At 52.3% G+C, this 9,729-nt stretch overlaps 1 long non-coding RNA gene across 2 annotated transcripts; it reads right to left on the bottom strand.

Annotated features, from left to right (window-relative positions):
* Positions 1 to 4,803: 4,803 nt before the first annotated feature.
* Positions 4,804 to 9,420, bottom strand: LOC118976231 (uncharacterized). 2 transcript variants are annotated; one of them, XR_005064220.1, is made up of 4 exons: positions 9,234 to 9,420; positions 8,039 to 8,171; positions 7,098 to 7,211; positions 4,804 to 6,426 (listed from the first exon to the last, which is right to left on the bottom strand). It is a non-coding gene; the product is annotated as an uncharacterized LOC118976231 (long non-coding RNA). The 2 variants fall into 2 exon arrangements; XR_005064221.1 differs by having other exon boundaries at positions 8,067 to 8,171.
* Positions 9,421 to 9,729: the final 309 nt, after the last annotated feature.

Genomic DNA, 9,729 nt, shown 5'->3' with positions numbered 1-9,729 from the left:
AATGCCTCGGCTCGATCAACATTGTACTCATTTTAGACCAGAGAGACTCTGTGTACATTTCAGCTCCATCACTTTCTAGCCGATGACACCCAGGATGTTACCTGACCTGCTGAGCTTCTGTTTCCTCATCTGCGAATCAGCAGGTGCCCCCTACCGAGTTCACAGTGTCAGGGATCTCTCAGCGCCTTGGCAACGCCGGCCTGGTGATGCCCGATTTCTCGGTGAAGACACTGAACCCAGAGAGGAGTTGCCCGCTCAGTCCCACCCACCAGCGAGGGTCCCAGGAGAGCGCTCTGGTCTGGGCTGCCTCTTACCTACCCTCCAGCTGGACAAGTGAGAGCCGGGAGGCTGAGAAATACTTGGCTCTAAGACAGCCAAGATCCAAATTCGGGGAAAAAGAAAGTAGAGGAGGGGTTGCCCAGGGCTGGGGTGGGGATGGAGATTAATCGTAAATTGGCACCAGAGATCTTACTGGGGGATGAAAATGAGAAACGGGTTTATGGTGACCGCTGCTCAACTGCAGTGCACTCTGGAGTGTTGGGTTGTACACTTGAACTTCATGACGTGCATAAAATGCACCGCGCCAAAGCCGTTAACAGACACCCAAGACTATAAAGTGCCTTGTCTGTTCTACCAGCCGTAGGTGGGAACAACTGGTATTAGCTTATTTCCCGTAAAATGTGTCTTTGTAATTATTGATTGGGGGGGGGAGGTCCCCTTTCCTCTAATAGTAACCATTAGCAACACAGTTGGTGTCTGCTTCACTCTGTTCTCCTCACAGGGAGACCCCAGACCTAACTGTGGCACGGGGGCGCGGAGAGGGGCAGGGGGCGGGGGGCGCATTTCAAGCTCTCGAAAACGGCAGGGTTAGAGGCCTGGAAAACTCCTGTATTCCCTTCCATCAGAGGGTGAGTGATTAGGGACGTTTCAGGCTATTGGGACAATTAGCCGTATCACCTGAAAGCACCCACGCCCGTTGTGGAACTCAATAAATCAAGGCAGTTAGCATTTTTATTTCCACCTGGGGCTACTGAGCTGTTGGCCCTGGGCTAGGCAGCAGAGAGCGTCCTCCTCAAGAGATCCGACCCTGCCCTGCCCTGCCCTGTCCCCGGGTCCTCACGGTTGGCCAGACAGACCCTGGCCCTTCAGAAAAGTGCACTGTGGCCCACCAGGGTGTCAGCACAGCGGAGCGCTGCACCACTGACGCTTGCCCCGGAAGGACAAGGAGCGGGGTAAGAAAGGTGCTTGCAGGCAGGCGGTGTGCAGTCTGCATTGAGCGCTTTGTGCTGGCTGATTCCCAGGCCTCCATTGGATTAGAACTGGGGGTTGAGAGAGCAGCTCTTCGTGGCTGTTGTTTAGAGGAAGTGATGTTTGCGGTCTGGTGACATGGCGCATTTTTCAGAGTGGTGTGGCTGTGCATTGGCCTCATTGTCACCTGGGTAGAAACAGCCAGTTTACATGTTGCATGTGGGATGGGACTTTTCAAGGGTTCACATCCCCTCCACCTTGTGTCGGGAACCCACTGCGAACTTATCCGGAAAAGACACCTCAGGGGCGTTTGGGGCCCCTTGTACCAGCTGTCTTAATGGGGTTCCCGCAGAAGCTGGGGGAGGGGGTTTGAGTGAGGGTACTTCATTTGGGAGGTGACCTCAGAGAGCACCAGTAGAGGAGTGGGGGGAGTTACAGGTGACGACAGACTCAGCAGCACGTCACCAAGCAGGTTACCCTGGGGTAACTGAGGCTGCGAGGAAGGAAGGTCCAGAAGACACTGTGGGCAGATTCCCAAGCTGGACGGAGCTTCAGAATCTCCCGAAGGACCCTCAGTTTCTCATTCAGTTGCTCTGAAGTGGGTGGAGCCTGAGAATTTGCCTTTCTGTCGAGTTCCCAGGTGATACCCGTATGGCTGGTCCTGGGGCCAGGCTTCCAAAATAACAGTCACGGGCCCTGGCTGGGCAGCTTGGTTGGGTAGAGCATCATCCCAGTATGCCAAGGCTGTGGGTTCGATCCCTGGCCTGGATACATACAAAAATCAATCAGTGGATGTATCAGTAAGTGGAACAACAAAAAATCAATCTCCCCCTCACCCCCTGCCTTCTTCTCACTCTCTCTCAAGTCAGTTAAAAAAAAAAACTAACAGCGAAGAACATGCTTCAGAGTGGTCAGACCAAGAAGTGAGGAGTTGGGGCATTTACCTACCAGCTCCCATCTCCCCTTGGCTGAAGGCCACTCCCAGGGCAGTTAATTCCCAGGCGCCCTGTGAACCAGGCTCGCAAGGCCCTGCAGCCAGAGAAAGCCCTCAGCTGAGAGTAACAGGCCCTCGTTGTAAGGAACCATGAGGCGGTGTGGGAACAGGGTGCTGAGCCCCCCAGAGGTCCTGCCACAGGGCCTCCATGAACACTGTCTCCGAGGCGAAGTCATACTCCCTGAGCTGGATGCAAGGGGCACTGCAAACCCAGTGTCACAAAAGGGTCAGTGCCAGCTGCTCCTGCACTCACAGCTGTGTGGCCTTGAACAAACCTCTCACCCTCTCTGGGCCCCCAGCCAGAAAGATTTCTAAGGCCCCACCTATCTCAGAAATACCCCAATTTCAGACAACTCAATTTGAGTTATCGTGCTCCACCACAGCCTGAGAAACGCTCAGCCCTGAGCAGAGCTCCGAGAAAGCACCAACATTCGCTTTGTTGCCCCTGCCCAGTCCTTCCCCCCAGGACTCGACCTTTGCCCTGGTGAGTGCTGCCCGAAGAGTGCCAGGCAGTGTGCTCCAAAACCCTCAGGATCCCTAGGGTGGCATCCTGGGTCGGGCCCTCAGGCCTCTGGTCCCAGGTACCAGGCTCACTGCCTTCCCTTTGAGTCCTTGGTAGGTGTATCAGCATTAATGAGGTACTTAGTCTCAATCAAGGATGAGAAGACTATGCATTTTCTTGTCATGGGTTATGCGGTTAAAATTATAAGCCGCTTTATCTTTTCATTTGGGTTGGAACGAGGCATTGCAGCAGACTCCACTGTTGCCCTGCCTCCCGCCTGGGCAGCCCGGCCATCACCGAGGCCTGGTGGCAGAACTTTGTGGGCACCTGGGTGTGAGGGCAAGCCTCCCAGAGGGCAGCCTGGGCTTTCCGATATGAAGTCTGATGTCTATTTGAAATGGACTCTTTTGCAGGGACCTGCTTTCTCTCTCTGGAAACTTTTCTCTTTGATGTATTTAAATGTCATTGTCATATGTTTAGATGCGTGCGTGTGTGCATGTGAACCTGTCACGTCTGGTATTCCACACACCCAACTAATCAGAGGGACTATTGCACTAGCTCAGAACACTCTTCAGTAATTAGTTTTTCAAATATTTATTTTCTCTCCTCCATTTACTCATTTCCCTCTTTGTGGAAGTCTCAGGAAAAAATGTCGACACTTCTTATTCCACCCTACATACTATTTTCTCTCGTTCTTTCCACCTCTTTATCCCTTTCTGATAATTTCTGTAAGACAAACAGCCCAAATGTCCTTTCCTCTCAAGAATCCATCCCCCGGCTGAATCCACAATGTTCATCCACCCATCCACTGAGCGCTCTATTTAACAATTATATTCTTCATACCTATTATCTGTAATTAGTTGTCTTCATAAATGTTTATTCATACTTCCTAATCTCCCCGAGGATATTTATTATGCCTGTTCTAAATTCTCGCTCTATTTGTTCCATTAGTTCTGCTCCTCCTGCACAAGTTGCTCCGTTGGTTGGGTTTCTTAATAGCATATGCGCTTCTCAGATGTCTTCTCATTTACCCTGAAAGTGCTCACCCTGCCCACCCTGGGACGGCCAGCTGACATAGCCAGTATGTCCACCTGGCTGGGGGCGGAGAGCTCCGCTGTGTTCCTCCAGGGGCACCTCTCGGGGGAGAGCCCCTGGGTAGCTCTCTAGACTCACCCCCCAGGTAAGCTTGGCCCTCGGGGTTGGGTTGGGGGACCGCACACAGTGTCATTCACTGCCCTGATGGCTCTCTGGGATGTGCCCCCTGCTTCCTGCCCTGTGGAAGACCCACCCAACAGGCAATCATCCACCCAAGGCAACGAGAGCAAGAAAAGGCAGCTGGAAAGCCACTCAGGGCCCTGGCTCTGCCACCGTTACCCCACCCCGGGGCCGTACCTGCCCCTTCCCTGTCCCACAGGTCCCTCCGTTTCTGTATCGACCCCTGAGATCCAGCAACCTCGCTTTGGCACGTGTGGCATCTCCAGGTTTGGAAATGGAGACATGGCAGACCAGCCTCGTTCAGATCCCTCCTTCCATTCTGAGTCTCCACTCCCTGCCCGCCAGGCCCTTCTCAAGGAACATGGCTTCTGACCCAGGGCTCTTCAGCACGAGAGATGCTCATGGAAGTAAGCCAGAATTTCCTCAGGGCTTCCAATATCTTCGAGTGAAGCCGGGCCACCAGAAGGGCCGATCTGGCCCCCCACCCTCCCACTCCCCATTGGCCTCCAAAGAATTGCTCCGGGAAGCTATTGTCCACCCAAGGAAGGCACAACTTCTCTGGAATCTTGTACCTGAGAAAATCCTTAGAGTCAAGTACGAGAACCTTCCTTCCCCTGAGAAACACATAAATCGTCTTCTCTCTGGCGATAAGAATGAAATATATACCACTGTCTCCTCCCCTCTTGCTGCCTTGGCTGTTACAAAGTCCCGAGAAAGGGCTGAGGCGGGTTTTCGGCACCTACTCGGACAGCGCAGACAGACTCATGGCCGGCAGGGCACAGTCCTTTCCCTCCTGTTTCTGTCTTATCAGTGGGGCTTGTTGACCTTTTTGTTTGTCTCTTTCATGTATGCCCTGATTGTAAAATAAAGTCAAGCCAGCCCACTTTTAGAGATGCACAAAATAGAAAAGAAAAAGGAGAAGCAAAGAAAGTGATTGTTTGTAATTCCCTGGACCTGCCTTTTTGTTCTAAGCTATATTTTACCATCTTATTGGATGTGTTCCCATTTCATGTCAACTCAGTTCCATGTGGAATGAAGCTGAGTCTGTAGAAACACATAAAATACATAAAGCCTGTGGGGCGTGACTTTGTGAAGAATCCCATAACACAGGACGCTCTGCAGATGGCCATCGATTATACTCGGCCTTAATGGAAGTCAAGGCCCACCAATGAGGGGAGCCCCTGATTTGCAGCCAATCACAAAGCTTAGGTAAGAATAATGACGACACCCACCACGGCCTGGTCTGGGGCTTGAGCAGACTCATTAACAGAAGGGAAGATACCCCTGCTCACACATCTGCCCCTACTCCAGTCTACTTTCTTGTTAAACAAGGATGTGGCCAAGCCTTCGTGAGCAAGGTGAGCGCTTGTTGGGGGATGAATTTGCAGAGTATCTCATGCTGTTTTAATCCATCCACAGCAATGGCCGCCCAGAAGGTGTGGTGCCAGTGAGGGTGTAAACTGGCCCCTGGAGGGGGTCCCTGACCACACAGGCATTGGTGGGGAGAGGCTCTCAGTCTCGTGAAAATCCCCACCCCGGCTGGAGCCCAGTGGTCTTCCCAGGTGTGTGCAGGCAGGTTGAGATTCCCCACTGGTTCACAGCTGGCCCCTAAAGGCCCACTTTCTCCTGCAGGTCATCATGGAAGACACCGTGCTTCCTCCACGCCTCTTATCGGGGTTCTGAAAAAGGCAAGCAGGCGAAGGGCTGTGCGAAAATGGGTAAGAAACAAAGGCCTGGGGCCACTACAGAAATCACTGTCAGGGGAGTTGAATGGGACCAGGCAGCTGCCCTACTCTGGCTGTGGGGACTCGCCAGGAACTTCTTCAAATGAGGTGTCTTCTTCCTCCTCCTCCGGGCTCAGGTGAGGGAGGGCACCACGGAAAGGTCCCAAGTGCAGGGTCTGTGTGTTCCAGGCCCAGCTTCGCCCTCATTCAAGGCCAGTGGTCTGATCCTTTAATCTCTCTGTGCCTCTCTTCTCCTGTCTGTGAAATAGGAATTGAACCCCGACATGGAAGGCTGGAGGACCTGGGGCGAGATGGTGAAGGATCCTAGTCTTCTGGAAAGCGATCTTTAAGTATAAATCCTCCTCGTTGCTTTAAATGAGTGGTAGGGAAGGTTATGAATCAAACCCCATGAGGCGGCTGCACATCCAATTCTGAACTAACTCAGTACCCAGGGAGAGCTCCCTGCTGGGGGAATTCCTTCATAAACTGGAGGCTTCTTTTGAAACAGAATCATTCTCCCCTTATCGCTCTGTTCTGTTGGTGTGTGATCTGGTGCTCTGCTTCTCTGGGAAGACAGACAGTGGGGTTGTACCCCGGCTGAGGACATGGGTCCGCAGTTACTGCAGAAACACATTGCATGGAGGGCCAGTGTACTTTGGAGGTCGTGCTCAGAATCTGACATCAAACGATCTCAGCTCGAACCCCAGTTCTGTCTCTTTCTAGCTGAGCCTCAGCTTTCATATCTGTAAAGGGGGGAGAATATCCACCACATAGGATTGATATGAGGATTAAGACAATATTGCAAGAAAAGCACCTCAGGCTGTGTTCAGCCCATAGTAAGTGCTCCCCAAATGACGGCAGTGTTATCGTTAGAGGGTAGGGCTCCCCCACACACACACACACAAGTACACACTGTCACACACATACACACACACCAGGGCCAGAACTATGGAGAGGCAAGCTAGGAGTTTAGGATGCAAAATGTAAGGAGGCACACACCCACAGGCACATATAAATGCGAGCGTGAGCACCTTAAATTCTGCACCCTAGCACCCTACCTGCCTTACTCTTGTCTTCACACACACCAAACTCATTCACACACATGCACATCAAATGGGAAACTGAGGCCTAAGGAAATGCAAGGAACCTGGATGTTACAGCTGGTGCATGGCCACACTGAAGAGTCCAGCCAGACCCTCCCCCTCTCCCCTCTCCGCCCTCCCGGGTCTAGAGAAGGGATTCAGAAAGGGTAACAGCTCCAGGCAGTCTGGCCACATGCCTGCAATCATGCCTGTAACTCGCAGAGGGGCGAGGTGGCCACTTCCTGTGCACGCAGGAAGCTTTCATCCCGCCCAGATTCTCCCACTGTCTGTGAACGCTGCCGACCTTGCTTTGGAGGCGGACCCCACTTTACCTGGAGCAGGTCCAGCGTTCCAGGAGGACACAGGGAGGGCCCACTGGTTGCTCACACAGGGCCATTCTGATGGGTCGGTGTTCGTGTCTCTCTGGTGGTTACTTTAATACCAACCTGTGTAAAAAGGAGTTTCCAGAGGCCACAGAGTCAAGTTCAGCAGGTGAAAGTGCCCAGCTTCTTTACAGTTCCTTAGAGCTTCTGTTCTTGACTCTCAAACCCACAGCCCTACCCCACTGCTCCTTCCACTTCCCTTCCTGGAGAAACTATCTACCCGGCTGACAGCCCTTGGACAAGTTAACATCCAGGGGTTCCTAGGTGCCCCCCATTTCCAGGTGTGCTCAACACAGGGCCAGCAGGTCTCAGCGTCAGTTCCACTGTGAGCTGGGATCAACACGGGGGAACGTGAGACACTCTGTACCACCAGCTGGGGGCGTCAGGGCTTCATCGTGCTGCGTGGAGGGCAGTGTCCCCCTGACAGAGCCCTGGGCTGCCCTGGGCCGCCCTGGGCCACCATCCCTGCCAGGCATCTGCCTCTGCTCCCTGGGGACCCCCCACTACCAGGCAGGGAGTCAGTTCAGTCATGAAGACCCTGTGCCCCCAGCTCCTTCTCCTCCCCCCCACCCTACCACCTTCACCCCACTCCCCAGGCACACACACTGTCCTGGCTCTTGGCAGCGTCCTTTCCTCAACACTTGACCTCCAGTTCTGCCTGGGTCTCCTCCCAGCTGGATGTCTTACTCCACCTTCCGCCAAAAGCCCACTCTGAGACCAAGACCTGAGTGAGGAAGCCATTTGGGAGGTCATCCAAGGAAATGGTGAGGAAGTAAGGAAAGGAGGCACGAGGAAAAGAAAAGCCGAGAATGAACAGGCTAATGAGCAGGTTCTGACTGTGGGCAAGAACCCTCTGAGAGACGGCACAGAACGCAAACCTCAAAACTCACCAACCAAGGGCGAAAGACAGCTATTCACCTGCCCGCTTCCAACTGCCTGGGTTGAGGGCTGATCTTGGGAGTGAACTCTCCACCACGTCCACCTGGCTGTGTCCTGGCTGTGACTTCTGTGGCCTGGGAAGTCCTGCAGCCCAGAGGTGCAGGGGCACAAAGGAAGGAGGCATTAGTTCAGAGACTGTCAACTGAAGCAACAGATGACCTCCGGGGGGATACACAGGAGACAGCTTCAGAGCCAGCATTATCTGCCACCGTGAACAGACTTTCTGAACTGGTAAGGTTTTGCTCCAGGCATTGACAGGTACTTCCTACCTGGAGTCTTTATAATCCCCAGTTTTCCCCTCTACTACCCTGGCCTTGATTTTCTCTCTGAGAAAGTGAGAGACTAAGAAAGGAGAAAGTATGAACATCAGACACAGTAGTGTCTGAAAACCCCCTCCCATAATTCACTCACAGCACCTCTCCTGTGATAGGCCAGGCTTCTGCCTTTGGCCGGGTTCCCCAGAAGACACCCTGAGATGAACAGTGGTGTGTGCTAGTAATTTATTAAGGACCTGCCCCCAAGGGAGACCCATAAGCTGAAACAGCAGGAGAGAAAGCCAAGGAAAATCTGATCAGCAGGGGTGGCCCCGGCCTGATCCCACCGGGAGTTCTAGAGTGTGCCTTCCACCTCAGAGCTGGCCCGGGCTCTCGTCTTCCCCTACTGACAAAGCACTGGGGAGGGCCACTCTGGAAGGATAGAGATTCCAGGCCTTCTGGTTTTCCACCAGTGCAGGCAGAGCAGGTCCCACTAGCCCAGCGGCAGTTCCCACCATTGGGAACTAAAGTGCCCCTGAGCGTGGGAAGGTATGCACCAGGCACCAATGTTATCTGCCACCGCTTCCAGAGAAACTTTCATTGGAACAAGTTCTGATGCTTGGAAAAGCCTGGACTCCAGCAGAGTAGAGGAGCCCTTGAGAGTGTTTTGTTGGTTTTTTGTTTCTCGTCCAGTTCCGGAAGTTTGTCATTCTTCCACACACAGTGGCAGACCCACGCTGGGGACAGGGTCCTAAATGATCCCATGAAGGTTAGAAATAGTTCCAAAGTCACACACCAAGAGCGCCTGGAGCAAAGGACCAATGCAGCTGGGGCAGCCATTTTCAGGTCAGAAAAATCTAGTCGCAACAACAGAAGAATGACAGAGTCTCACCCATTGGAGGTGACACAGGAAAGAAGGCACTGCCGTGTCCCCTCCCCCCCCCTCCTTTCTCCCTCTCTCCTTCTCTAGAGGTTTTGGCGGAGAATAGGAATTGAGAAGGTGCTGACTCCCGTGTTGCAAAATGTTCCTCATCAATGGTATGTAATTGCATTGCATTTCCATTCAGTAATTCTTCAGAATAAACTTTAAAATATGCAAAATGAGAAATAAAGAGGTCATTGAAAGATGCTAAAAGTGTCTTGAAAAAGATATATCTAATCCTCTCCCGAGCACCACTTTGAAGTTGGCTAAATTTTCTTGATTCTTAAAAAGATAAACTAGAAAAAGAATGGATGGGAGAGTCCTCTAAATCAAAATATTTATCTTAAAATGTAAAAAAATTTATGAGTTCACCATTTCATACTATTTATCCCTAAGATAACTGTCATATTCCAGGACATGGTCATATTTTCTTTTTTTTTAAAGGGAGATTTTGGAGCCAACATTG

This window comes from Sturnira hondurensis, unplaced genomic scaffold (genome assembly GCF_014824575.4).
Source record: "Sturnira hondurensis isolate 20B ecotype Veracruz unplaced genomic scaffold, ASM1482457v3 Scaffold0020787, whole genome shotgun sequence".
NCBI classification, from domain to species: domain Eukaryota; kingdom Metazoa; phylum Chordata; class Mammalia; order Chiroptera; family Phyllostomidae; genus Sturnira; species Sturnira hondurensis.
This window is presented reverse-complemented; position numbering and strand designations above follow the sequence as displayed.